We start from the raw sequence: 25877 nt of genomic DNA on the forward strand, positions 1-25877 counted from the left end.
AGAACGTGCTCGATCGTTTCCTCCTCCAACCCGCACTTCCTACATCTGCTATCACTGACCAAGCCTAATTTAAAGGCATGTGCAGTCCGCAGTGTCCAGTCAGAATACCCGTCATTAGCCTACAGTCCTCTCTTTTTAATGATAGAAGCAACTGTGTTAGTCTAAAATTGTAAGACCTACACATAATCTTCGACACTTTACAGCCCCGCGCTTGAACCCACGCCTTTCCCGCTTGGTCTCTCATGTGCACCTCTCGCCTTCGCTTAATCTCGCCAAATCTAATTGGGATGTCTACAGAGCAAGCTTCAATGGATGCGCCCTTTTTAGCTAGTTCGTCCGCTTTTTCATTCCCATCTATTCCCATATGCCCTGGGACCCAATATAGATGTATACTTCTCCCTGTTCCGATTCTCTCCAGAGACTGCTTACACTTTAACACGCATTTAGATGCCGTGCTATGCGAGATTATTGCCTTAATTGCTGCTTGACTGTCAATATAAAAGTTAACACGGTTGCAGCTTAAGCTATTCTTTTCCAGGGTTTCTACTGCTTTGGTTACGGCTAATATTTCCGCTTGGAAAACGCTACAGTAATCCGGCAGCCTGTAGGGTCTGCTTATTTCCGGATCAGCGCAGTATACCGCAGACCCTACTCCTTCCACTACTTTGGTACCATCGGTGTACACATGTATCGCCTCGTCCGCCATTTGCGCACCCTCGCGCCAACCGTCTACCTCTATTGTGGTCTTAAGATCTTCCTCGAAGAGTAGATAGGTAATCAGGTAGTCTGTTCGTCTTGTGATTGATGACGCTATACTACTATGGCCATATGGTCGGCGCTCAAGCTGCCCCGAAGCACCGAGCCTAGTTGCGGTCGTTAATGCTTTGTGCAGCCTTCGGGGTTGTCTTCAGGGCTCCCGTAATGCTAAGCATCGATAGTCTGCTTTTTCGCTCTTGATCCTGACAAAATGACTTTAAACAACTTCTTTGAGGAAACTTTAGGACTGACAAACAATAACCCGGTATATATTAAAACTATCGATTGCCATATTAACACGGCGAAGAGATAAATCACCTAGAAAATAAACTATTAGATAAAGATTTGATTGAACTCAGCTTTTCAAATTACAATAGTCCTTTCATCGTAGTCCCAAACAAAGACACTAATGGTCAAAAAGCTTATCGCATATGCGTAGCTTTTCGTGCGGTTAACAAAAAACTTATTGCTGATAAATTTCTTCTTGGGAGAGTTGAAGATATTTTCCATATTAGTTTTTGTCGGGTTTTCATCAAATTCCCTTGCATCATGACTCACGTTAAAAAATTTCTTTCAGCACTGATCGTGGTGCTTTTAGATGGAAAGTTCTTCCGTTCGGGTTAAATGAAGCACCAAACTCGTTCTCACGACTGATGAAAATTGTTTTTCGGGTATACCAACCAATGTTGCATTTTTATAAGTTGACGATATCATCAATCATCTCTCTAAAGTTTTTAATACTTGAATCTAAAACTAAATCCAAACAAGTAAGGAAGGCTAAGTTCGGGTGTAACCGAACATTACATAATCAGTTGAGAGCTGTGGAGACAAAGTAAGGGAAAATCACCATGTTGTAAAAAGAACCTAGGGTAACCCTGGAATGTGTTTGTATGATATGTGTATCAAATGGATGGTATTAAAGAGTATTTTAAGAGGAAGTGGGCCATAGTTCTATAGATGGACGCCATTTAGGGATATCGCCATAAAGGTGGACCAGGCCTGACTCTAGAATTTGTTTGTACGATATGGGTATCAAATGAAATGTGTTAATGATAATTTTAAAAGGGAGTGGGCCTGAGTTCTATAGGTGGACGCCTTTTCGAGATATCGCCATAAAGGTGGACCAGGGGTGACTCTAGAATTTATTTTGTACGATATGGGTAACAAATGTAAGGTATTAATGAGTATTTTAAAACGGCGTGGGCCTAAGTTCTATAGATGGACGCCGTTTCGAGATATCGCCATAAAGATGGACCAGGGGTGACTTTAGAATTTGTTTGTACGATATGAGTATCAACTGAAAGGGGTTATTGAGTATTTTAAGAGGGCGTAGGCCTTAGTTCTATATGTGGACGCCTTTTCGAGATATCGCCATAAAGGTGGACCAGGGGCGACTCTAGAATTTGTTTGTACGATATGGGTATCAAATGAAATGTGTTAATGATAATTTTAAAAGGGAGTGGGCCTAAGTTCTATAGGTGGACGCCTTTTCGAGATATCGCCATAAAGGTGGACCAGGGGTGACTCGAGAATTTGTTTGTACGATATGGGTATCAAATGAAAGGTGTTAATGAGTATTTTAAAAGGGCGTGGGCCTTATTTCTATAGGCAGACGCCTTTTCGAAATATCGCCATAAAGGTGGACTAGGGGTGACTCTAGAATTTGTTTGTACGATATGGGTATCAAATGAAAGGTGTTGATGAGTATTTTAAAAGGGCGTGGGCCTTAGTTATATAGGTGGACGCCTTTTCGAAATATCGCCATAAAGGTGGACCAGGGGCGACTCTAGAATTTGTTTGTACGATATGGGTATCAAATGAAAGGTGTTAATGAGAATTTTAAAAAGGAGTGGGCCTTAGTTCTATGTGTGGACGCCTTATCGAGATATCGCCATAAACGTTGACCAGGGGTGACTCTAGAATTACTTTGTACTATATGGGTATGAAATGAAAGGCGTTAATGAGTATTTTAAAAGGGAGTGGGCCTTAGTTCTATAGGTGGACGCCTTTTCGGAATATCGTTATAAAAGTGGACCAGGGTTGACTCTAGAATGCGTTTGTACAATATGGGTATCAAACGAAAGGTGTTAATAAGTGTTTTAAAAGGGAGTGGGCCTTAGTTCTAGAGGTGGACGCCTTTTCGGAATATCGTTATAAAAGTGGACCAGGGGTGACTCTAGAATGCGTTTGTACAATATGAATATCAAATGAAAGGTGTTAATGAGTATTTTAAAAGGGCGTGGGCCTTAGTTCTATAGGTGGACGCCTTTTCGAAATATCGCCATAGAGGTGGACTAGGGGTGACTCTAGAATTTGTTTGTACGATATGGGTATCAAATGAAAGGTTTTAATGAGTATTTTAAAAGGGCGTGGGCCTTAGTTCTATAGGTGGACGCCTTTTCGAAATATCGCCATAAAGGTGGACCAGGGGCGACTCTAGAATTTGTTTGTACGATATGGGTATCAAATGAAAGGTGTTAATGAGTCTTTTAAAAAGGAGTGGGCCTTATTTCTATGTGTCGACGCCTTTTCGAGATATCGCCATAAACGTGGACCAGGGGTGACTCTAGAATTTGTTTGTAATATATGGGTATCAAATTTATTTATTTATTTATTTATTATTTAAAGTCGACGACAAACTATGGTCGACTGCATAATATAAAAGATATATAAATATACAACTCAAAAGATAAAATTTAAGATATATCGAGATTTCAACAATGTTATATTACAAACAAAGAAATATTAATGAACATTACTATTTAATTTCAAAATATAATAATAATAAGAAATATAAGTAGAAATAAGATCTTATGCCGAAATCTTATACTGGCGGAATACATCAGATTCCGCTCAGCATGATTTCGGAATGCAGTGGATTCCAATCTCCCTGTTGGAATGCAACAAGATTCCAATCAGCATGTTATGGGAATCCGGCAGTGCTAAGAGTAGTGTAATGAGGATACGCCATCACAAGGCATAAAAAAGTAAGTGACCTGTGTTGTTGGAATGCACCGGATTCCAATCAGCTCGATGCCTGACCCATAAGATTATACTGCCGGAATGCATACGATTCCGGTCAGTGACTCATGAAAAAGCATGTTTTTTACGTTGTTGGAATGCACCAGATTCCAATCAACACAGTACTGTCTTGTTCCTTCTTAATGATACATGTTGATAAATGTTCCTCCATCCTTAAGCGAGATAGTTCCTGTTTTTTATCGAAGGAATAAAATGCCGGCAAATTAAATTAGCTTGTATCTCTTAAATTAGATAGGCAAGCATTGCATTACGTATAGTGGCAAAAGTACATTCAAGACTGATGCAGCTATACAAGTCATTGTAGTGCAAGCACCAGATAAGAAGAGGATTATTTTTAGCAAAGTTTCGTCGACAAAGGGGTAAATAGAAAGGAACGTAGTGTCTGGACACTCTAGGGGGAACCGCAAATAACAAGCGGCTGAGGAGGTCCGCGGAATCAATTTCTCCAATAATGAGCTTATGGATGAACAATACCCCCTGTAATATTCTCCGATTTTCCAGAGTGGGTAAGTTAATAAGAAGAAGTCTACTTCTGTATGGAGGAAGGTGGAGACTTGAGTCCCAATTAAGGCCACGCAATGCAAATATCAAAAATTGTTTTTGAACTGACTCAAGACGCTTTATATGCTATTGAGAAACAGGGGACCAAACGCATGAGCAATACTCGACTATTGGACGAACCAGCGATGTGTAAAGAACCTTAGTGAGGTACGGATCATCGAACTCTTTAGCCCATCTTTTAACAAATCAAGTAAACCCAACGCTTTGTTGGCTATAGATGAAATATGCATGTTAAAATTCAATTTCGGATCAAAAAGGACACCTAGATCATTTGCAATAGATATACGCTCCAAAGGCGTACCATCTATTACATAAGATTTCAATGCTGGCTTCACTCGGTGAAATGTCATATGCTTACATTTAGAGCAATTTAAAGCTAGTAAATTTGTTGTGCACCAACTTTGGAACGAGTCCAAGTCGGCCTGAAGAAGATCCAAGGAACTCAAATCGGTAGGACAGTAAGTGTAGCAAAGTTTTACATCATCCGCATACATTATAGTATGGGAATATAATATTGTTTGTGGCAAGTCATTAATGAAAAGGGCAAAGAGCAAAGGGCCTAGATGACTTCCCTGGGGTACGCCCGAGGAAACTCCGAACGATTCCGACAGATTGCACTTGAACAGGACTTTTTGGGTCCGGTTAGAAAGATAGCTTTTCAGCCACATTAATAGGTGAAACGGAAAGCCCAGTAAATCAAGCTTATGAATAGGCAACTCATGGTTGACGGTATCAAATGCTTTGCTGAAGTCCGTGTAGATGACATCCGTTTACTTGTTCGCTAAAAATCCTTCCATAACTATAGAGGTGAATACAAGCAAATTTGTAGTGGTTGACCTTTGACGAATAAAACCGTGTTGGCATGCAGATAAAAGACTAGAACACTGATATTGCAGTTGACTGGTGACAATCTGTTCAAAGGCTTTAGGAATGACTGAAAGTTTAACAATACCCCTGTAGTTTTCAACTTTTGACCTACTAACTTTTTTATGCAGGGGTATAATAAAAGACTGTTTCCAAAGTGCCGGGAATGACGCAGATCCCAGAGATAGCTCAAATAATTTTAAAATAGGCTCATACATGTTTTCGGCGCAGTACCTAAACACGCAACTAGGAACACCGTCCGGTCGCGGAGAAAAGGTGGGCTTCAAAGATTGAAGACTCTGAAGAACAATATTACCATCAATAGCAGGATTCCTAATGTAATTTGAGCTATCTAAGTGATAGGGATATTGACCGGAATGAAAACTACTGGATGAATACGTGGACTTAAAGAACTCAGAAAATAGTTCAGCAACGTCGTCATCAGTGCAAGCTTTTTTACCTCCAAAGGTTAATGAGGAAGGATACCCAGAAGTTTTCCGCTTTGAATTTACGAAACTGTAAAACTTTTTTGGATTTCTAAAAAATTGGGCTTTACAACAACTCAAGTAATTTTTATAACAAAGCTGATTAAGACGGTGAAATTTAGAACGAGCTATTAGATATTTAGAGAGGTCTGCAGATGCTCCAGTTTTCTTGAACCTCTTATAAAGCCTAGATTTAATGTTATTAAGTCTGATAAGTTGCCTTGAAAACCAAGGGGGCTTATTCGAACATAGGGTGTAGCGAGTAGGAATGCAGGTATCAAAGAAGCCATCAAGCGTACTGTAAAATATAGAGATAGCCGAATCGACCTCAGTGCAAGCATAGAGATCCGACCAATCATGGGAGCCAACAGATCATTGAGCATAATGAAATTCGCTTTGTAGAAGCATCTAGATCGGGGACGAGACTGTACTTGAATCCTACGGGGTAGGCTGATATCAAGTGATATCTCTAGCGTAGGGTGAAGAGGGTCTTCTGGAAGGGATAAAGGTGGTATTCGCGTAAGGGCAGTACCCACCGAGCATTCCACAAATACTAAATCCAGAATTTTATTTCCACTATTTGGAACATTGTTAATCTGTAAAAGAGATGAGTCTAACAAGCAATTGAGAAACTCATGTTGAGCAGTGGGAGTTAAAAAGTTTGAATCACTTATATTAACCCAACTAACTGTTGGCAAGTTAAAGTCACAACCAACAACAAGTCGATCGTTATCTCCCAACTGCGAATGCAAATCACAGATGGCCGAGCTATGACTAGCATAAACATCCATATCCGAACGAGGTGGTATATACTAACAGCAAACAATTACGCTATAGCTACCGAATGAAAGCCTAATTGCTATGAATTCGATATGAGAGATATTGTCCAGCGAAATCAACTCAGACGATAGGTTAGATTCAACAGCAATAAGGACACCTCCCGCTCTAGAGATGCGATCAAGCCGATAAACAGCATATTTATTTGAAAAAACCTCAGAATTGTAATTATCAAACTTTAGCCAGGTCTCCGTAAAAGCTACAACTTGTGCAGAAAAGTTGAAAGAATTAAGGAAGAATGGAACAAGTTTTGATCGTAAACCACGAACATTTTGGTAATTAATGAGAAGACGGGACAGATCAGCAATTACCTTTGTGTTGTTATTACTGTGTTCGTCATACCGTTTTTTGGCTGTAATAAAACAGGTTCGGCCCTCGCCTTTCTCGTGAACAAGTGAACCACAGTATGCTTGGGCCAAAAAGAGGAATCAAGTACCTTATCGAAATATTTATCTGAAAGGGATATTTTAAATGAGGAGGCGTCTCTCTCATATTTAAAGTTACATTTATACACATTGAAGTTACTAGTGGGTGCAGCACCAAGCTTAGAGCAAACGTAATGAACAATGTCATTTTCGGTAAGCGAGGCGTGTAATCGGGACTCAAATACAGCCCTACGAAGTGGCACGGCATTCACCTGCAAAGGAGTAGCGGATAGCGCACCAGAGAGCTGGGAAGGTGCGGCCGTTATAGCGTTGGTTATCGAGCCCGTACTATTTTTTTCAGGTACACTTGTATCGCTAGCAACAACCCCAGAATCGGTAACTGTTATTGTTGGAGCTAAAGATACCGGTGGAGGTGTAGGATGAATTGGGGAGTCCAGCGAAATCAACATTGGTGACGTAGAACAAACAGCCGCAAAGGTACCACTATTAGTTCGTGCATCGTTTAATTTGCCAGAGATCGTCTCACTGGAAATCTCGACACAACCTTGAGGAGATTCTTGTGGAGATTCCTGAGCTGCATTGTTCATAACGTCTTTGGTAAGCCTGTTCGTATCAGTCAACGCGGTTGAAGGGACATTCGTAGGAGGACAGCTTTGCCCCTGACTCGAAAACAAGTTGGAGTCATTGCTGGGCATATATTTCTTACGTTTTGGGGATTCAGATATCACTTTCAATTTTTTAAAGTGAGCCTCCATCGTTTTGAATCTTTCGTTAAGGTCACGACACCCAATAAAAATGTTGTTGAACTCTTTCTGAGTTTGCCTCATAAAAGCTCGCATGCCATTTTCTACGGAACGACAATCATGACATGTCCAGTTCAGACCAATTTTGCTGGATATTAGGTCAACCACCCGACCACCTATGTGAGAGAAACCGGCACAGATAACATGAGCCATATTATCACAGAGCCAACAACAAACATAAGTATCACCACGGGAAATTTTCTTTTGATTGGTGCACTTCTTGACACAGCACTTAAACAAACCCAAAAGAAAAATAGGCAAAAGAAACTATGACTATAGGATAAATTGAACAGCTGTTCAAAAATTATAGGCGAGAGTTATTTTGGAGCACTGGATGCAAATCGCAAGACAGCGTATAGCTAGCAGCGAACACAACACAAAGCAAGAAGGGCACACAATGACTTGCTAATAGCAGCTACCAACAAAAAGGTATGCAGTTATCACAAATTTTTGTGAAAATCTATGATATATAAACACACAGACTGAATGTTTAAATTGCAAAAAAAAGCCACTATGTATATTGCACTGTGTAAAGATTTAATACCAAGTTAAACTTATAAATATATATATATATATATATATATATATATATATATATATATATATATATATAGTTATACTTTTAAATTTGAAACTAAAACTAAATTTTATCTGAAACGTACATAAATTTAATTGATACCCACTGTAAAGCTTTAATTTAATTAGATTTAATTTCATTATATTAATTTAAACAAAATTGTATTAGATTTAAGTTTATATACTTGTTAAATTTCCACCTTGTTGATGTATCTAAAAAGACTGAAGTCTTACATATACACCCTCTTACATAAAATAAATATGCCTCTTACATAAAATAAATATGAATATGAATATATGAATAAACTGTTTTCTATTATATGAATAAATATTTATAAATGATAAAACTTGTTTACAAAGTAAAAAGAATAACAATTCGAAGAGCGATCAAAAACACGTCCGCGCACGGCAAGGTTACCAGATTATGAATGAAAGTTGTTAGTGAGTATTTTAAAAGGGAGTGGGCCTTAGTTCTATAGGTGGATGCCTTTTCGAGATATCGCCATAAAGGTGGACCAGGGGTGACTCTAGAATTTGTTTGTACGATATGGGTATCAAATGAAAGGTGTTAATGAGTATTTTAAAAAGGAGTGGGCCTTAGTTCTATATGTGAACGCCTTTTCGAGATATCGCCATAAAGGTGGGCCAGGGGTGACTCTAGAATTTGTTTGTACTATATGGGTATCAAATAAAAGGTGTTAATGAGTATTTTAAAATGGCGTGGGCCTTAGTTCTGTAGGTGGACGCCTTTTGGAAATATCGCCATAAACGTGGACCAGGGGTGACTCTAGAATTTGTTTGTACGATATGGGTATCAAATGAAAGGTGTTAATGAGAATTTTAAAAAGGATGGGCCTTAGTTCTATATGTGGACGCCTTTTCGAGATATCGCCATAAAGGTGGACCAGGGGTGACTCTAGAATGTGTTTGTACGATATGGGTATCAAATTAAAGGTATTAATGAGGGTTTTAAAAGGAAGTGGCCCTTAGTTGTATATGTGAAGCCGTTTTCGAGATATCGACCAAAATGTGGACCATGGTGATCCAGAACATTATCTGTCGGGTATCGCTAATTTATTTATATATGTAATACCACGAACAATATTCTTTCCAAGATTCCAAGGGCTTTTGATTTCGCCCTGCAAAACTTTTTCATTTTCTTCTACTTAATATGGTAGATGTCACACCCATTTTACTAAGTTTTTTTCTAAAGTTATATTTTGCGACAATAGACCAATACCATTACCATGTTTCATCCCTTTTTTCGTATTTGGTATATAATTATGGCATTTTTTTCATTTTTCGTAATTTTCGATATCGAAAAAGTGGGCGTGGTCATAGTCGGATTTCGGCCATTATTTACACCAATACAAAGTGAGTACAGATAATTGCGTGAACTGAGTTTAGTAAAGATATATCAATTTTTGCTCAAGTTATCATGTTAACGGCCGAGCGGAAGGACAGACGGTCGACTGTGTATAAAAACTGGGTGTGGCTTCAACCGATTTTGCCCTTTTTCACAGAAAACAGTTATCGTCCAGATTATGAATGAAAGGTGTTAATGAGTATTTTAAAAGGGAGTGGGCCTTAGTTCTATAGGTGGATGCCTTTTCGAGATATCGCCATAAAGGTGGACCAGGGGTGACTCTAGAATTTGTTTGTACCATATGGGTATCAAATTAAAGGTGTTAATGAGTATTTTAAAAAGGAGTGGGCCTTAGTTCTATATGTGAACGCCTTTTCGAGATATAGCCATAAAGGTGGGCCAGGGGTGACTCTAGAATTTGTTTGTACTATATGGGTATCAAATAAAAGGTGTTAATGAGTATTTTAAAATGGCGTGGGCCTTAGTTCTATAGGTGGACGCCTTTTGGAAATATCGCCATAAACGTGGACCAGGGGTGACTCTAGAATTTGTTTGTACGATATGGGTATCAAATGAAAGGTGTTAATGAGAATTTTAAAAAGGATGGGCCTTAGTTATATATGTGGACGCCTTTTCGAGATATCGCCATAAAGGTGGACCAGGGGTGACTCTAGAATGTGTTTGTACGATATGGGTATCAAATTAAAGGTATTAATGAGGGTTTTAAAAGGGAGTGGCCCTTAGTTGTATATGTGAAGGCGTTTTCGAGATATCGACCAAAATGTGGACCATGGTGATCCAGAACATTATCTGTCGGGTATCGCTAATTTATTTATATATGTAATACCACGAACAATATTCTTTCCAAGATTCCAAGGGCTTTTGATTTCGCCCTGCAAAACTTTTTCATTTTCTTCTACTTAATATGTTAGGTGTCACACCCATTTTACTAAGTTTTTTTCTAAAGTTATATTTTGCGCCAATAGACCAATACCATTACCATGTTTCATCCCTTTTTTCGTATTTGGTATATAATTATGGCATTTTTTTCATTTTTCGTAATTTTCGATATCGAAAAAGTGGGCGTGGTCATAGTCGGATTTCGGCCATTATTTACACCAATACAAAGTGAGTACAGATAATTGCGTGAAGTTTAGTAAAGATATATCAATTTTTGCTCAAGTTATCATGTTAACGGCCGAGCGGAAGGACAGACGGTCGACTGTGTATAAAAACTGGGTGTGGCTTCAACCGATTTTGCCCTTTTTCACAGAAAACAGTTATCGTCCTAGAATCTAATCCTCTACCAAATTTCACAAGGATTGGTAAATTTTTGTTCGACTTATGGCATTAAAAGTATCCTAGACAAATTAAATGGAAAAGGGCGTAGCCACGCCCATTTTAAAATTTTCTTTTATTTTTGTATTTTGTTGCACCATATCATTACTGGAGTTGAATGTAGACATAATTTACTTATATACTGTAAAGATATTAACTTTTCTTTTAAAATTGGATTAAAAAAAAAAAAAAAATTTAAATAGTGGGCGTGGTCGTTCTCCGATTTTGCTAATTTTTATTAAGCAGACATATAGTAATAAGAGTAACGTTCCTGCCAAATTTCATCTTGATATCTTCAACGACTGCCAAATTACAGCTTGCGAAACTTCTAAATTACCTTCTTTTAAAAGTGGGCGGTGCCACGCCCATTGTCCAAAATTTTACAAGTTTTCTTTTCTGCGTCATAAGTTCAACTCACCTATAAAGTTTCATCGCTTAATCCATATTTTGTAATGAATTATCGCACTTTTTCGATTTTTCGAAATTTTCGATATCGAAAAAGTGGGCGTGGTTATTGTCCGATATCGTTAATTTTAAATAGCGATCTGAGATGAGTGCCCAGGAACTTACATACCAAATTTCATCAAGATACCTCAAAATTTACTCAAGTTATCGTGTTAACGGGCAGACGGAGGTACGGACGGACGGACGGACATGGCTCAATCGAATTTTTTTCGATACTGATGATTTTGATATATGGAAGTCTATATCTATCTCGATTCCTTTATACCTGTACAACCAACCGTTATCCAATCAAAGTTAATATACTCTGTGAGCTCTGCTCAACTGAGTATAAAAACAAAACAAGAACGAAAAAAGGTTTACTTATATGTCCATAAAAATGCAAGTAAATACTCTTTCAAAAATATAAAATGTAAAAACAAATTTTGGATAAAAGTAATAGGGAGAAGGACTACTGTAAAATTGAACTGAACTAGAGAAGATAGAATTGTATATTACACTGGTATATTAAAATTTACTGTAACCTATATAAATAACTTATTATTTGAAAAAAAAAAAAAAAAAACAATTGTGCTAATTATAATAGTAATCTCCTTTGCATATTCGCATCCAAACATATTAAAATAATTGTTCTAAGCAATCAAAATATATAAAGGGAATGCAATGTTATATTACTTAACATTTATGTATTCGGTCAGGAAAGCTTTGACAAAATTTATCACATTGTTTAATTTTCTAGCAAGGCGAATGTGAAGTGCTGTGTTATATTTTGGTATTTTCCTCTTGTAAGTGTTAAAAATCGTTAAAAATGCGAGGTAGAGACTCAATAAGCGAATTTGTGTTCTAGTAATCACAAATAAAGTGAACAAAACTCCATAATTAACTATTTTATATTGAAAATAAATTTTTTCACATTTATACAAACTATAAACATAGATCATATACACGGATAAATAAACGGCAATAATGGGTGTGTGTGCAAAATGCAATTCCACAATAAGAGGGGAAAGTGGAATAGCATGTGAAGGAGTGTGTGGGAAAGTGTACCATGAGAGCCTACAATGCTCAGGAGTAGATAAATATAGCGCAAAAATTATTGGTGAAAAAAACAACATGATCCGATTTATGTGTGACGAATGTATAACATACATACAAAACGTCGACCTGGTGCTACAAGATATGCATATGAGTGTAAAAAAAAATAACTCTATATTAAATGAATACAAGAGCGAATTCGAAGAAACTATGAAAAAAAGTCAAAATGAGATAAAGTCATTATTGGAAGCCGTTGAAACGCGGTATACACAGCGTGTTGCAATGATGGAAAAATCTCAGAAATTATTTGAAAAAAAAATTGGAGAAGTAAAAAACTTATATGAAATGGTTGAAGAAGTAAAAAACAAAACTGAAACAATCGGCAAAGACAACGAAAAGGTGCATAGTGAAATTAAAAAGCTGAACAACAACACTAATGAAATACAAATGTCATATGCAGAAACTATTAAAAACAATATAAAGAAAAAGGCATTGCCAGAGTTAAAAAACGATGTTGCAATAATTGTGAAACCCAAAGTGAAGCAAGCGGTTGAAAAACGAAAATAGACCTGAACAGCAAAGTTGATCCCAAAGATTTGAATATTTCGAAAATTGTATCAAAAAATAATGGTGTAATGGTGATTCATAGTCAAAATAATGATGAACGCAAAAAAATCAAAGATGCCATTGAAAAAAACATTGGCAAGGAATATGAAATAAAAGTGCCAAATTCAATTCGCCCAAGCTTTTTAATTACAGGAATGAATTTTAAATACGAAAACAGCGATTTAATAGAATCAATAAAGAAGCAAAATATTAACCTGATCCAAGGCTCATTAAAAGTATTGAAGCAGTTTGAAAGAAATCGAGGCAACATAAAGGTGTATAATGGAATCATCGAAATAGATAAAGAGGATTTTACAAAGGTTCTTGCCGCAGAGCGAATAAATATCGGGTGGGATAGATGTAAAGTCTTCGATGCTATTAATGTACTAATGTGCTACAAATGCAAAGGATTTAATCATAAATCAGCCGACTGTAAAAACGAAGAAGCTTGCCACAAATGCCACGGAAAACACAACGATAAAACATGTGAAGAAAATCCAATTAACAAGTGTCTAAATTGCATAAAAGCGAACACAAACTTAAACCTAGCTTTAGACATAAATCATGATACATTTGACAGGAACTGTCACTGCTACAATAATAAACTAGAGATAAAAAAACAAAAATTAGGATATTAGCAACTAAATGAAGATGCAGAAAGCTCACAAAAAATATATAATGACAAATTCAAGAAACCCAAAAATAAACTAAAATGTATATATCTTAACACAAATAGTATCACAGCTAACAAAAATGAAGTTGAAATAATGATCGAGGAAGAAAATCCAGATATTGTACTTTGTGCAGAAACACATACTACGGAGGATGCATATGACTCGGAACTGGAGATTGCTGGGTTCAATCATATTAGATGCGACTCGCATAGTCGTCACACCGGTGGTGTCTTAACCTATATTCATAAGAAAATTGATTTCAAAGTTATATTCAATAGGAGCATAGGTAATAATATATGGTGTATTGTGTTTGAAACAATACGATGTATAACTAAGTGGAGGGTTTGTGCGTTATATCACTCACCAAACACCAGTGATGCCGAATTCATAAGACATATTAATGAGATGATGGAAGATTGCTTTTCTGCGAAATGTCTAAAAGACGCCATAAATTTGAGTAGTGAGGTAGCACAAATTCAAAAAATTTCTATAAATGGTGCTCTTATTGAAGATGATTATGAAATAGCAACTGAATTAAACCGTTACTTTAATGAGAGCATAATCGGAATCAGAGATAGCATTGAAATCTTCGAAGCAGGTGGAAATCAAATTGAGATAAGCAGAAGCGTGTTTAAATTGAAGGAAATAGATGTTGAAGAAATTATGAGAGTTACAACGAAATTAAAAAACAAGTACGGAGGAAAAAAATTAGTAACGGAAGGTGTATTAAAAGACAGCATGGAGTACTTAGGATATACCTACACATGTGTAATTAATGAAAGTTTCCAATTTGGTGTATTTCCAGACTGCTGGAAGACCTCAGTAATTGTACCTGTGGAAAAAGTAAAGGGAACAATTAAACCAGAGGAGATACGACCCATAAATACCTTACCTAGCGATGAGAAAATAATAGAAACTGTAGTTAAGAACCAATTGCTGGATTACTTAAATAAAAACGAAATTATTATAAAGGAGCAGTCGGGGTTTAGATCAAAACACTCGTGTGAAACTGCACTTAACCTGGTAATTGCAGAATGGAAAGAAAGTAGAACGAAGAAACAATTTACAATTTCAGTTTTCCTCGACCTAAAAAGAGCTTTCGAAACAGTAGACAGAGATATTCTTATAAGAAAACTGTATAAAATTGGCATAAGAAACATAGCGCTTAACTGGTTCAAAAGTTACCTTAGTGGAAGAAAGCAGAAAACTGTAACAAGAAATAAGATTTCTCCCGGAGTGGACATTGAAATAGGATTGCCACAGGGATCGGTGCTAGCAGCAATTCTTTTTATAATTTACATAAATGATATTAAAAACTGTATCAAATACTGCAAAATAAGATTATTCGCTGATGATGCACTTTTTACTATAAGCGGTAACACAATTGATGAGGCAGCCTCAAAAATACAATCGGACCTACAGGCAATATATAAGTGGTTGTGCCAAAATATGCTTAAAATAAACATAGAAAAGACAAAATGGATGATAATGGGGTCTAGAGTGACTCAAGATGATGTATCGCTAAAAATAACAAATACCCCTATAGAAAGAGTAACCCGAATAAAATACCTGGGAATAATTATAGATGACAAATTAAAATTTGATGAACATCTTAAATACATCGAAGGGAAAATTTCCAAAAAAATAGGGTTCATGTTTCGTTCATGCAGGCATATTAGTATGCAATACAAAATACTGGTCTATAGATCCATTATCGAGCCGCATTTTATTTACTGTCCTACAATCCTATTCGCGTTAGCTGATTCGCAAAAATCCAGGCTACAAATTAAACAAAACAAAGTTATGCGTTTCATATTAAGAAAACGGTATGATACCCCAATTAAGGATTTACTACCCAGCTTAAACTGGCTTAGTGTAAAACAGAACATCACTTACTACACATTGAAGTTTATACACAACATAAAGTTGGGAAACTTGCCGAATTACCTAAGTGAACGTGTCAGACTAAACAGTGAGGTCCATAGCTATCAAACAAGACACAATAACAACTTTTACTTGCCGGTAGTGAGATCTGAATTCGATAAAAAAAGTATATACTACGAAGGAATTAGAGAATATAATGATCTGCCAATTGATATTAAAAACTGTAATAATACCAAAACATTCAGAAAGTTATTATACAGCTACTGTAAAGCGCTACCTGTAAAGTAGTTAAATTTATTTAGTAAATAATTTTATAGATTATTATATAGTTGAAGTCAAAGAAATTCAATGAATTGAAACAAATATGTAAACATTAAAAATACTTTGTACCTTATTAAATTATATAGATCTTCAAGATCGTAAATAAATAAATAAATAAATTGTCAAATTCTATGTACTCCTAATCAGCGTTCCCGAAATGGCGCACTTATTTTATATCGCATTCAGTTATAGCAATTAATCTGATTTTATTTTTCTTCACAATACCAATCAGTTTAATTACATATGACGCATGATTCATCTGTCAAAATTCTTTTCAGAATGGCTTCTTAGAGGAATCTTGGCCTTCAGTGAAAAAAGTTTTGACATGTTTTTCCCGCGCTCTTAAAATGACATATTTTTACTCGTACAATTTTTAAATCATATCCATACTACGACGTTTCAATTTATTTTTTGTTGTATACAAACTTATTATAAGGTATTGTATATGGGGTATTCCATCCCATTTCGACCAATTTTGAACCCGACCCCTTTAGAATTGGCTGAAAGTTTTCTTCTTTTTCTAGCTTACGAAAGACGTTTTTCAGAATTTTTTCATCCAACTCAAAAAAAGTTATGAATTTTTAAAAAAACACCGTTTTTGTTTTCAAAATGCTATAACTTTTTCAAAAATTGGCCGTTTGGGACCTTTTTTTTTCTTAATTTGTTTTAAATGTACTTTTCGGAGAAAATACAAAAAAATTTTTAAATTTTTTTTTTGTAATTTTTCAGTTTTTCGAGTTTTTCGAATTTCGCCATTTTTTTTTTCTCATAAAAAACTTCAATCAGTTCTGCAATCATCCCCACTAATCCCGGAGTGGGCCGATATTTTTTTTTTTTTATTTAATTGAAAAAAAAACTTTAAAATTTCTTTGTATTTTTTCCGAAAAGTAAATTTATAAACAAATTTACAAAAAAAAAAAATCTCAAACGGTCAATTTTTGAAAAAGTTATAGCATTTTGAAAAGAACACCGTTTTTTTTAAATTCATAACTTATTTTGAGTTGGACACCGTTTTTGTGTTCAAAATGCTATAAATTTTTCAAAAATTGACCGTTTGGGATCTTTTTATACTCAGTTGAGCAGAGCTCACAGAGTATATTAACTTTGATTGCATAACGGTTGGTTGTACAGGTATAAAGGAATCGAGATAAATATAGACTTCCATATATCAAAATCATCAGTATCGAAAAAAAATTCGATTGAGCCATGTCCGTCCGTCCGTCTGTCCGTCTGTCCGTTAACACGATAACTTGAGTAAATTTTGAGGTATCTTGATCAAATTTGGTATGTAGGTTCCTGGGCACTCATCTCAGATCGCTATTTCAAATGAACGATATCGGACAATAATCACGCCCACTTTTTCGTTATCGAAAATTTCGAAAAATCGAAAAAGTGCGATAATTCATTACCAAAACGCATTAAGCGATGAAACTTGGTAGGTGAGTTGAGCTTATGACGCAGAATAGAAAACTAGTAAAATTTTGGACAATGGGCGTGGCACCGCCCACTTTTAAATGAAGGTAATTTAGAAGTTTTGCAAGCTGTAATTTGGCAGTCGTTGAAGATATCATGATAAAATTTGGCAGGAACGTTACTCTTATTACTTTATGTCTGCTTAATAAAAATTAGCAAAATCGCAAATCAAATTTTAAAAGAAAAGTTAATATCTTTACAGCATATAAGTAAATTATGCCAACATTCAACTCCAGTAATGATATGGTGCAACAAAATACAAAAATAAAAGAAAATTTCAAAATGGGCGTGGCTCCGCCCTTTTTTATTTAATTTGTCTAGGATGCTTTTAATGCCATAAGTCGAACAAAAATTAACCAATCCTTGTGAAATTTGGTAGAGGCTTAGCTCCTAGGACGATAACTGTTTTCTGTGCAAAAGGGCGAAATCGGTTGAAGCCACGCCCAGTTTTTATACACAGTCGATCGTTTGTCCTTCCGCTCGGCCGTTAACACAATAACTTGAGCAAAAATCGATATATCTTTACTAAACTCAGTTCACGTACTTATCTGAACTCACTTTGTATTGGTGTAAAAAATGGCCGAAATCCGACTATGACCACGCCCACTTTTTCGATATCGAAAATTACTAAAAATGAAAAAAATGCCATAATTATATACCAAATACAAAAAAAGGAATGAAACATGGTAATTTTATTGGTCTATTGACGCAAAATATAACTTTAGAAAAAAACTTGGTAAAATGGGTGTGACACCTACCATATTAAGTAGAAGAAAATGAAAAAGTTTTGCAGGGCGAAATCAAAAGCCCTTGGAATCTTGGAAGGAATACTGTACGTGGTATTACATATATAAATAAATTAGCGGTACCCGACAGATGATGTTCTGGATCACCCTGGTCCACAATTTGGTAGATATCTCGAAAACGCCTTCACATATACAACTAAGGGCCACTGCCTTTTAAAACCCTCATTAATACCTTTAATTTGATACCCATATCGTATAAACACATTCTAGAGTCTCCCCTGGTCCACGTTTATGGCCATATCTCGAAAAGGCATCCACATATAGAACTAAGGCCCACTCCTTTTTAAAATACTCATTAACACCTTTCATTTGATACCCATATCGTACAAACAAATTCCAGAGTCACCCCTGGTCCACCTTCATGACGATATCTCGAAAAGGCGTCCACCTATAGAACTAAGGCCCTCGCCTTTTTAAAATACTCATTAGCACCTTTCATTTGATACCCATATCGTAAAAAAACATTCTAGAGTCACCCCTGGCCCACCTTTATGGCGATATCTCGAAAAGGCGTCCACCTATAGAACTAAGGCCCACGCCATTTTCAAATACTCATTAACACCTTTCATTTGATACCCATATCGTACACAAAAATTCTAGAGTCACCCCGGGCCCACCTTTATGGCGATATCTCGAAAGGGCATCCACCTATAGATCTAAGGCCCACTCCCTTTTAAAATACTCATTAACACCTTTCATTTGATACCCATATCGTACAAACAAATTCTAAAGTCACCCTGGTCTACCTTTATGGAGATATCTCGAAAAGGCGTCTACCTATAGAACTAAGACCCACGCCCTTTTAAAATACTCATTAACACCTTTCATTTGATACCCATATCGTACAAACAAATTCTAGAGTAACCCCTGGTCCACCTTTAAGGCGATATCTCGAAAAGGCGTCAACCTTTAGAACTAAGGCCCACACCCTTTTAAATACTCATTAGCACCTTTCATTTGATACCCATATTGTACAAACGCATTCTAGAGTCACCCCTGGTCCACGTTTATGGCGATATCCCGAAAAGGCGTCCACCCATAGAACAAAGGCCCACTCCCTTTTAAAACACTTATTACACTTTTAGTTTGACATCCGTATTGTACAAACGCATTCTAGAGTCAACCCAGGTCCACTTTTATAACGATATTCCGAAATGCGTCCACCTATAGAACTTAGGCCCACTCCCTTTTAAAATACTCATTAACACCTTTCATTTGATACCCATATAGTACAAACAAATTCTATAGTCACCCCTGGTCCACGTTTATGGCGATATCTCGAAAAGGCGTCCACATATAGAACTAAGGCCCACGCCCTCTTAAAATACTCATTAACACCTTTCATTTGATACTCATCTCGTACAAACAAATTCTAGAGTGACCGCTGGTCCAACTTTATGGCGATATCTCGAAAAGGCGTACATCTATAGAACTTAGGCCCACGCTCTTTTAAAATACTCATTAATACCTTTTATTTGATACCCATATCGTACAAAATAAATTCCAGAGTCACCCCTGGTCCACCTTTATGGCGATATCTCGAAAAGACGTCCACCTTTAAAACTTAGGCCCACTCCCTTTTAAAATTATCATTAACACATTTCATTTGATACCCATATCGTACAAACAAATTCTGGAGTCAGGCCTGGTCCACCTTTATGGCGATATCCCTAAATGGCGTCCATCTATAGATCTATGGCCCACTTCCTCTTAAAATACTATTTAATACCTTCCATTTGATACACATGTCATACAAACACATTCCAGGGTTACCCTAGGTTCCTTTTACAACATGGTTATTGCCCTTACTTTGTCTCCACAGCTCTCAACTGAGTATTTAATGTTCGGTTACACCCGAACTTAGCCTTCCTTACTTGTTTTTTTTAATTTGTTTTTGAATGTACTTTTCGGAAAAAATACAAAAAAATTTTTAAAGTTTTTTTTTCAATTAAATAAAAAACACAAAAAAAAAATATCGGCCCACTCCGGGATTAGTGGGGATTATTGCAGAATTTATTGAAGTTTTTTATGAGAAAAAAAAATGTCGAAATTCGAAAAATCTCGAAAAACTGAAAAATTACAAAAAAAAAACTTTAAACATTTTTTTGTATTTTTTCCGAAAAGTAAATTTAAAAACAAATTAAGAAAAAAAAAAGATCCCAAACGGTCAATTTTTGAAAAAGTTATAGCATTTTGAAAACAAAAACGGTTTTTTTTTTTAAATTCACAACTTTTTTTGAGTTTGATGAAAAAATTTGAAAAAATTCTGAAAAACGTCTTTCGTAAGCTAAAAAAAGAAGAACAATTTTCAGCCAATTCTAAAGGGGTCGGGTTCAAAATTGGTCGAAATGGGATGGAATACCCCATATGTAGATGATGTTAATATTTTTAATTTTATAATTTTTTTTAGTTATCTGTTTTTACGTACTTTTTATTCAGTTGAAACTCATTTTACGGGTTTGGGGCGCGTTCCCGAAATGTTTTTCTATCATTTTTTATAGAATAATATTTGAATTTATATGACTTTAGCTAAATTTGTTAAATGTGTTACTATACACCAGAAACGTTAAGCAGAAACCAAGAAAATTTTAAAATTCCCTGGAACATTAGTGAAAAAACCATTTTCAACCTAAATTTTCCACCTCCATGATTTTGTACCATATAGACAAAAATAAACTCAGTCCATTTTAAAGATACTCTCAAAAAACAAAAACTAAGAAACGAGGAAAAATTAGCAAAAGATTTGATTGATTTTGCGCCATAGAGACCCTTAACTCAATCTAGACAAGTAATTTTCTTAAAAATTAAAATCTCTTATAAGAAAAGAGACAATTTTATCAAAACAAAACATGTGTAATTATCTTGGCAGTGGTTTTTAGCCGAGGTACTCAACTTCACATTCGTGTGTCTTTACCAAAGAGAATAGAAATAATAAGAGACGTCAGTTCGATTTTCATTTGTAATGTACCTGATTGGCGGGTATTAGAAAATTACCTTCTACACATTTTTGAGAAGTTTATATTAATATATATTGTGATTGTTGGAAAGAGGATGAATTGTTTAATTAATATGATCCCTTTAAACAATCTAAAATACCTCATGAAAATGTGTAGAAGCAATTTAAAATTACGCCTCAAATGGGACATTACAAATAAAATTCACAAAAAGTATGAAATGACGTCTCTTATTATTTCTATCCTCTTTGTCTTTACCCACTGATTTAACTAGAACATGCTATTAAGGGAAATGTGCAAACAAATGCTCTTGAGTTGAGTTGATTATCAAAATTATAAAAAAATGAAACAATCAAGGTTTTAAATTAATCTGGAAAAAGTCATGAATTCATGTCTTTCGACTGATTACCATAAAAAATATATGTTTATTGGTGTATTAATTTTCCTTAATATTTAAGAATGAATGAGCTTAACACGGGTAAATAATAATTGTTATTCAAGAAGTATTTTTGTTTATTGGGAAAAACTGAAAAGAAGAAAACCTTTACTGGCATATTGCGAGGGTACCATTTGGAAAACCGCTACGTCATCTTCGTCAGACAATTTCGAAATGTTTTTTCCAAAGATTTCACCGAGATTCAAACACGTTCAACTCGCTGAAACTTACAGTCGCCTAACTACTGGTTTATTGCGTTGTATTTGTTTCCTTTTGCTTATTTCAGTTTTAACCCATATTCACACTCTCACACAATTTGAGAAATTAGTTCAGTGCTACCATGACTCAATTATATGGTTGGCTCATCTCATCAGCTGATTTTATTTTTATACTCAGTTGAGCAGAGCTCACAGAGTATATTGTGACGAATATTAGCATCACTAATTGATACTCACATCCCTAAGGTTATTAAATAAAGGCACAACAACAACATTAAAGCAAGCAACATAAACACATTAATTATCATTTACACATGTACATACAAGGCAGCAGAGAGATACTCACCATCGGATGAAGTAGTACTCACGTATACACACGCATATGGCTATGCGAGAGACTATAAACTACAAATATACATGTACATACATATATGGCTGGTAACCTGGCAAGAAGTTCGCGAAGTTACTAGACCTTAGGAGAAATGGGTGGACTAGACAAAAGCAGCGAAAGCTGAGTAATCAGTAATCAGTTTGATTTAAACACGCGAAGTTGAGCTTAAGTTTAATTGTTGAGTGAAGTTTAATTGTGAAGTATAATTGCACTACTCCCTAAGTATACTACTAAAGACCATTTTGCAATACAGAATATTGGAGTGATTTATTGAATAGTTTTGCGATTCGAACATTAGTAGAAGGTTGCAAATAAGCAGAATATCCCAAAAATCGTTACAATATTAATTTTGTTTGCATAACGGTACCACGTAACGGCATAAACTAATCGAGATAGACATAGACTTCTCTATATCAAAATGATCTGGGCGAAAAAAAAATTCATTTAGCCATGTCCGTCCGTCCGTCCGTTCGGCCCTCCGTCCTTCCGTCCGTCTGTCTGTCCGTCAACACGATAACTTGAGTAAATTTTGAGGTATCTTAATGAAATTTAGTATGTAAGTTCCTGGGCACTCATTCTCAGATCGCTATTTAAAATGAACGAAATCGGACTATAACCACGCTTACACCGAAAAAGAGCGATAATTCATTACCAAAGACGGATAAAGCGATGAAACTTGGCAGGTAGCTTAATCTTATAACGCAGAATAGAAAATTAGTAAAATTTTGGGAAATGGGCGTGGCACCGCCCACTTTTAATAGGAGGTGATTTACAAGTTTTGCAAGCTGTAATTTGGCAGTCGTTGAAGATATCATGATGCATTTTGGCAGGAACGTTACTTTTATTACTATATGTGTTCTAAATAAAAATTAGCAAAATGGGAAAAGGTACACGCCCAATTTAAAAAAAAAAAATTTAAAAGTCGAATTTTAACAAAAAATTTAATATCTTTACAGTATATAAGTAAACTCCAGTAATGATATGTTGCAACAAAATACAAAAATAAAAGAAAATTTCAAAATGGGCGTGGCTCCGCCCTTTTTCATTTAATTTGTCTAGACTACTTTTAATGCCATAAGTCGAACAAAAATTCACCAATCCTTGTGAAATTTGGTAAGGGCATAGCTTCTATGACGGTAACTGTTTTCTATCCAAATAGGTCAAATCGGTTGAATCCAAGCCCAGTTTTTATACACAATCGATCGTCTATCCTTCCGCTCGGCCGTTAACACAATAACTTTAGCAAAAGTCTATATATCTTTACTAAACTTAGTTCACGTATTTATCTGAACTTACTTTAACTTGGTATTAAAAATGGGCGAAATCCGAATATGACCACGACCACCTTTTCGATATCGACAATTTCAAAAAATGAAAACAAAATGCCATAATTCTCTACCAAATACGAAAAAAGGGATGAAACATTGTGATTGGATTGGTTTCTTGACACAAAATATAACTTTAGAGAAAACTTTGTAAAATGGGTGCCATATTAAGTAGAAGAAAATGAAAGAGTTCTGCAGGGCGACATCAAAAGCCCTTGGAATCACGGCAGGAATACTGCTCGTTGTATTACATATATATAAGTAAATTAGCGGTACCCGACAGATGGTGTTCTGGGTCAACCTGGGCCACAATTTGATCGATATCTCGAAAGCGCCTTCACATATACAACTAAGGGCCACTCCCTTTTAAAACCCTCATTAGTACCTTTAATTTGATACTCATATCATACAAACACATTCTAGAGTCACCCCTGGTCCAACTTTATCGCGATATCTGGAAAAGGCGTCCACCTGTAGAACTAAGGCCCACTCTCTTTAAAAATACTCATTTACACTTTTCATTTGATACCCATATCGTACGAACACATTATAGAGTCACCCCTGGTCCACCTTTATGGCGATATCTCGAAAAGGCGTACACCTATAGAACAAAGGCACACTCCCTTTTAAAATACTCATTAACAACTTTCATTTGATACCCAAATCATACACACACATTCTAGAGTCACCCCTGGTCCACCTTTATGGCGATATCTCGAAAAGGCGTACACCTATAGAACTAAGGCCCACTCCCTTTTAAAATACTCATTAACACATTTCATTTGATACCCATATCGTACAAACACATTCTAGAGTCACCCCTGGTCCACTTTTATGGCGATATTCCGAAATGGCGTGGCGACCGTGGAGTGATGGTAGCGTGCTCCGCCTACCACACCGTATGCCCTGAGTTCACACCCCGGGCAAAGCAACATCAAAGTTTTAGAAACAAGGTTTTTCAATTAGAAGAAAATTTTTCTAAGCGAGGTCGCCCCTCGGCAGTGTTTGGCTAGCGCTCCGAGTGTATTTCTGCCATGAAAAACTCTCAGTGAAAACTCGTCTGCCTTGCAGATGCCGCTCGGAGTCGGCATAAAACATGTAGGTTCCGTCCGGGCAATTTGTAGGGAAAATCAAGAGGAGCACGACGAAAATTGGAAGTAAAGCTCGGCCTTAGATCTCTTTGGAGGTTATCACGCCTTACATTTATTTTTTTATTCTTATCCCAAAATGGCGTCCACCTATAGACCTATGGCCCACTCCCTTTTAAAATACTCTTTAATACCTTCCATTTGGTACCCATGTCATACAAACACATTCCAGGGTTACCCTAAGTTCATTTTCCTACATGGTGATTTTCCCTTATTTTGTCTCCAAAGCTCTCAGCTGAATATGTAATGTTAGGTTACACCAGAAATAAGCTTTCCTTACTTGTTATACTCAGCGAAATCGGATGACGAACACGCCCACTTTTACAAAAAAAATTTTTTTAAGTCAAATTTTAACAAAAAATTTTATATCTTTACAGTATAAAAGTAAATTATGTCAACATTCGACTCCATGGTGCAACAAAATACAAGGATAAAAGAAAATTTCAAAATGGGCGTAACTCCGCCCTTTTTCATTTAATTCGTCTAGAATACTTTTAATGCCATAAGTCGAACAAAAATTTACCAATCCTTGTGAAATATGGTAGGGACATAGATTCTATGACGATAACTGTTTTCTATGAAAATGGGCGAAATCGGTTGAAGCCACGCAAAGTTTTTATACACAGTCGACCGTCTGTCCTTCCGCTCGGCCGTTAACACGATAACTTGCGCAAAAAACGATATATCTTAACTAAACTTAGTTCACGCAATTATCTGAAGTCACTTTATCTTGGTATAAAATATGGCCGAAATCCGACTATGACAACGCCCACTTTTCCGATATCGAAAATTACGAAAAATGAAAAAAATGCCATAATTCTGTACCAAATATGAAATAAGAGATGAAACATGGTAATTGGATTGGTTTTTGACGCAAAATATAACTCTAGAAAAAACTTTGTAAAATGGGTGTGGCACCTACCATATTAAGTAGAAGAAAAGGAAAAAGTTCTGCAGGGCGAAATCAAAAGCCCTTGGAATCTCGGCAGGAATACTGTTCGTGGTATGACATATATAAATAAATAAGCGGTACCCGACAGAAGATGTTCTGGGTCACCCTGGTCCACATTTTGGTCGATATCTCGAAAACAACTAAGGGCTACTCCCTTTTAAACCTCTCATTAATACTT

General features: G+C 36.0%; 1 protein-coding gene across 10 annotated transcripts in view; it reads left to right on the top strand.

The window, feature by feature from the left end:
- bt (projectin protein bent) overlaps positions 1-25877 on the top strand; it is a 3328983-nt gene that overhangs the window by 2775762 nt on the left and 527344 nt on the right. The window lies entirely within an intron of this gene.

Source organism: Eurosta solidaginis, chromosome X, assembly GCF_040869045.1.
Source record: "Eurosta solidaginis isolate ZX-2024a chromosome X, ASM4086904v1, whole genome shotgun sequence".
Lineage (NCBI taxonomy): Eukaryota > Metazoa > Arthropoda > Insecta > Diptera > Tephritidae > Eurosta > Eurosta solidaginis.